The following is a 5,353-nucleotide window of genomic DNA, read 5'->3' on the forward strand; positions in this document are numbered from 1 at the left end:
TATATATAAAAAATCTAATAATAAATCTGATAATAAATGAGACAGAGTCTCTTTATATTGTCAAAAAATCCAACTGCCCCCAGAAAGTTTAGCCAGATGAAGATCACTTGTTTTACTGTCGGGGTGATGCGGTAAAACCAAACAGCATAATCTGAGTTCCATTCTGTTGCGTCTAATAGGAAGGTGACAGTGCAGCATTTACAATTGCCACATTAAAAATAGTAAAATGACAACAAAAAAAACAATAATTGAGGAGAGTGTTGTAAGGATTAGGCCAGCAATTTGCCCCATACCCCATAGCTACCTCTCGGTGGTGCCATTGTTTAAGAATTTCTACAGAAGTCAAACAAAAAGAAATGGATGAAGTTGCTTACTTTTCCTCGCCTCTTATATTCACCCAGTATCAATTCTTTCCATCTGTTCTTTTTAAGTACATAGCTATATACAATATGTTATAAAATACTGAATTTATGACTAGTATGTGTACTAATGGACAGAAAATGACTGAAATACCATTGTGTGTGCCTCTTATTTATTTCTCTTCATGAGTAATTCACTTTAATTAAACAATAACTGTTACAACACAAAATTTGTTTGTTTTTTTTTCTCCAAAGCAAGTTTGGCCACATGTTATGTACAAAGTCATAATAAAAAGTCCTCCTTTTGTCAGCAATGCCTCCAGTTTAAAAATTGAAGGTCAGGTTCATGTCAAACTGTCTCTTTCCTATTATTTGCAAATTCAAAACATGTTGACAATAAATAATACCGTAAAATGCACACAAAAAGATTGACAGTCCACCACGAGTTCATAACGTCGCACATATTGCATGTTGGGGAGGAGAGGGACTGAGGAACATTGAGATTTTCTTCTTAGCAAAAATGTGACAGTTCATACAAGTTACAGAAAAAAGCTGATCATCTATACATTGACACTAGCAAGATAACAAAGTTGTTTCCTTTTGTACAAAGAAGGGAGAGTTGTCTTTACAAGCAAAGATCATTGTCTAGCTGTGGAGATTATACAAGCAAGATTTAAGGCAACTTCTCTGTTGTTTTTGAAACACAAGGGCATTGTATCCCGTTTATTTATTTTTTTTGTCTGTCGAGCACTTGTTTTCTTTTTATTCTTTTTTTTTCCAGCTTGGAGTTAGTTGCATTGCATAATCCAGACTTCTGAAGTAGGCCTGTATTTTGTAATCAAAAAGGAATGCTGGAGATTCATCATGACTCTTGCAGCTATTGAGAAAGATGGATTCATTTGTCTAAAATTAGACTCCCATATCTTCAATGCTTGCTTCAAATAAAAATGATATACCCCTTATGCCACCAGCATAGCATAGGGACGAGTAGAAGCAGTCAGAACTTGGCATTTTGTCAAAGTCTGGGAGTATAAAAGGTGTCAACATGAAGGGAAAAGCAAACATAGTGATCCATGTTTAGGACATCATCAAAACAAGACATTTAGGTTTCAGAGAAAGAAAAATCCCAACAAGTTAGACTTGACATTTAAATTATTTGTGGCACCAGAATCAAAGAGCAGGAAACAAATCCAGCACTCGTCTCCAAAAGAGCTATTCTTTGAGGCAATTAAGCAAAAGGGAGTGTTACAACAACAAAAATAGAACAGTGGATTTTATAAAAAAATTAACTTTGCAATTACAATTGCATGAAGAAAATTGGCCTTTGTTTTCTTTCAGAAATGTTTGACACTTTGTGTTTTTACAGGGTTCACTTAAATTCACATGTCACTTGTTTGTAAGTACAAACTCCAAATTGATGTTATATTCTGTTTGCTGACGATGTGCATTTGTGCACATTAAGAATAATTTCTTCCTCTGACTTTGATTTTTAGAGTTCTATGCAAAGAAGAAAAAATAGGAAACTTAAACACTGTATTTGTTCCCCCCTGTTGCTTGCAGAAAAGTAGAGCAGAAGCTTTTGCAAAGTCTGACACTGACCTGAGGCAGACAGTAGGTTAAACCTAAATGCCCACCTCACTGCTCACAGATACAGTTACATGCAGTGTAATCTCAGCCGGAGTTTCTGTTTGCAACTGCCTCACAAACTTGTACATGGTTACATTTATGAAGCCTGTCAGACACGAGTTTGCATACTTTTTATGTGTGAGCTAAGAGCAAATGTTGGGCCTCTTTCAGGTACAACTCAATAGTGGATAAAATGTATGCTACAAGACAAACAAAAAGAATATCTGGGATTACCAAGTTAGTGCATTGGGTACTCTTTTGTTATCTTTGTTGACTATAAGTACCATTTTAAAAGTAATGTGGTGTTTAAAGCCATTCTTAATTTATGGTGTGCCTAGTTTTTCTTCGCATAAGTAGTTTTAATAGCCAACTATTAGGTCTAATATGAGAAAGATGACTTTACAAAATAAAACCAGGTTTCATGTTTTGTCTCTGAACACCAGAGTGCAGTGTATCTCACCACTGGAAATGTAGACTGACTTCTGGCTTCATTTAACTGAATGCAAGTCGAACTGGATGGGAGACAGTTCAAACACACAAAGGACAAAATTGCTTTACAATTAAAAATTTAAATAAAAAAAAACATGTTGGCTAAACAACATTAGATAATTTAATACGGACTGTAGAGGAAACATTTTACAACAGACCTAAAACCGTGTTCAGTTATATAGAAACAAATCAATCAAAGACCGATTGCTGGTTAGTAAATTAAATGTTCACATGCTTATTCTTAATATCTGATGTATTTCTTTAGTTTTATATGTTTAGCAATTGTTGTGTTATTGATATGTATTTTATTGTAAGTCCTGCTGCTTTGAAGAGCAGGTCTCCCTCGAAACAGATCTTAATTTGAAAAAAGACATTTTACCCAGACCAATAAAGAATAAATTAAACTTGGTGATTAGTGCTGAGTTAGCTATTATCTAAATAGGCCTATATCTAAAGTTTTTGTAGTAGTTGAGTCTTAATTAAATTGTGTAGCAAAATTATAGTTCCATTGCTAATATTTAAAGTAAAATTATTAATAATAAAAATGAACCAGTTAGCATCTGTGACTAATTAACTCCATAGCATTTTACTAGTACACATTAGCACTTAGCTTTAATATATGGTCATATCTAGTTTAATAACTATTTTATAATAATTACAGTTAATTTGCTGACAGTTTTCCCTCACAGTTAAAGTTGATATTGTTTAACAGAACTACTGATTTGGAAGGGATAAGTTAATGGTCAATTGTACATGAGATGCAGAAAAAAAGAAACATTGCTAAATAGGTTATTAGCATTGAAAGATTGAATTTTAGTCAATTGTTTAATGAGGGCATATGTTTCATTTTTCAAATAGTTCATGATTTATGAACAATGTATTTTTGTTTCTATTTGAAATAAGCTAGAATATTATGGAAGTTATCATCATTGGCTGATCATCATTAGCCCTACCCATTCGGTTTCTAATTGCTACTGATTAATCATTAGCAACTAGCCAGTAATTAATTGAATAAGTAATGATTTATTAATAGTCAGTTTAATGCCATCAAAATGTAATCTTGGTTTATTGCTACACAGTCACTGATTTGGTAAACATAAATTAATGATTATTTTCAAATGGGATAGGGGGAAAAAATATAAACTTGCAACTGAGCAATTAGCCTTTAGCTACTGATGTTTTTCTGAGTGAATTTAATGACTAAGAAGTGATTGTTAAAGGATAGTTGGTCATTATTTAATAGGAACAAATTATTAAACAGCTAAACATTTATTAAACCTATTCGTTTTAAAGGAGACATGAACAAAAGCAGACATTTACCAATGTCCCATTTCTGTTAGTAGTTACTTCAAGGCTTGTTTCATGCTCATTTTAAATTGACAATTAAGACATTATTGGTTAATGATTAGCAATTTAATAAAATGTGAAGATGAATAAATTGCAAAAGTAAATAGCAGTTTTTTCGTAATTTGTTTCTAAATAGTTTCTTTGTAACTCTGTTAACTTTACAAAGCTTAAATGGGTGAATTTCGTTTTCCCAGTTTTCCCTCACAGTTAAAGATTGAGATTTATAAAAAGGCTATCCCTCCCCTGACACCAATAAAAGTGAACATGAGCATCAATGTTAACAAAGATGTTAAACGCAAATTTCCAAGACTGAGGTTGGCAGATTTTCTACATCACCTTTCCAGATTAATTTAGGAGCACAGAAAGGCTTAACATGTCCTCAATAAGAAGAGCCTGAGCAAAGATTAGCCCATGCCCATTGCTTTTATGATATTAATGAAAGTCAATTTTGATAACTCTGTTTTTTGTGTGCAATAATGCATGTAGAGAAAAAGTCTGAACAGCAGATGGCTAGTGACATTAACACTGTCCCCATTTCATCAATTTGATGTTTTTATCCAACCAAACAGCAAGTGTAGATATTCAAGAGTATTTATGACTCCTCTCATTAGAAATTAGCTGCATGAACTGTTCTGATGTTTGTTTCTAGTTCCAATTTATCTGTATTTTAAAATGTGTGAGTTTAAAAAGGATCAAACAAAATACGAGAGCAAACATTTAGTACCTTGGTTATAGTGTCATCTCTTTTCAATGCTTTTCACAGGTTTGATGCTGACTTCTGAATATCACAGGATGCTCCATAGTAAAAAAAATATATATAAACAGAGCTTGTGTTGAAGGGGGGCGAAGCGCAGATTGAATCTTTAAATAATGATGCAACCAGCGGGGGTGTGGACGCCTGTGAATCCTCCTGTTGCAAGAATTTACTGTCTCCGAGTTAAAGGTCAAGAAGTCCTGGTGGCCAAAACGTCCCTTATATATAAAATTCGGCCCTCAAAGAGTGACATAAAGACAAGAGGAGCCCTGTCTCCTCTGCTTTCATACACCTCATTTAATTTTCTTTAATTCTCGTCAGTCTCGAAAGGCGATTAGTTGTGCTGGTAGATGGTGAGATGACAACAACCTATATGTGCGTGTGTGAATGTGAGGAGTGGTGTAGCTTGGAGTGATGGGATTTAGAGGTTGGGGGTAGATAGGTGAGTCGCTGATGGCACTGCGGTCATAAGAGCATCCATCTGTGAAAGAGAGAGGGAGGACAATGAGACAGAGTCGAGGTTGTTTTGATCAATTTATGACCAGCTTTTAAAGAGAAAATCTTGTGGAAAATCTTGTGGACTGCGACAGACTGGCGACCTGTCCAGGGTGACCCCGCCTCTCGCCCGGAACGTTAGCTGGAGATGGGCACCAGCAACCCTCCCGACCCCACTAAGGCACAAGGGTGTAAGGAAAATGGATGCATGGATGCATGGATGGATGGATGGATGGATGGATGGATGGATGGATGGATGGATGGATGGATGGATGGATGGATG

The 5,353-nt window shown here is 34.9% G+C and overlaps 1 protein-coding gene across 4 annotated transcripts in view; it reads right to left on the reverse strand.

The window, feature by feature from the left end:
• Positions 1-978: 978 nt before the first annotated feature.
• Positions 979-5,353, reverse strand: part of sobpa (sine oculis binding protein homolog (Drosophila) a) — a 41,689-nt gene continuing 37,314 nt past the window's right edge. For all 4 annotated transcript variants that reach the window (XM_008399701.2, XM_008399699.2, XM_008399700.2 and 1 more), the window contains one exon: positions 979-5,056. The gene's annotated coding sequence lies outside the window, so the exon portion shown is untranslated. The remainder of the gene's footprint in view (positions 5,057-5,353) is intronic.

Source organism: Poecilia reticulata, linkage group LG22, assembly GCF_000633615.1.
Source record: "Poecilia reticulata strain Guanapo linkage group LG22, Guppy_female_1.0+MT, whole genome shotgun sequence".
In the NCBI taxonomy this organism is placed as follows: Eukaryota; Metazoa; Chordata; class Actinopteri; order Cyprinodontiformes; family Poeciliidae; genus Poecilia; species Poecilia reticulata.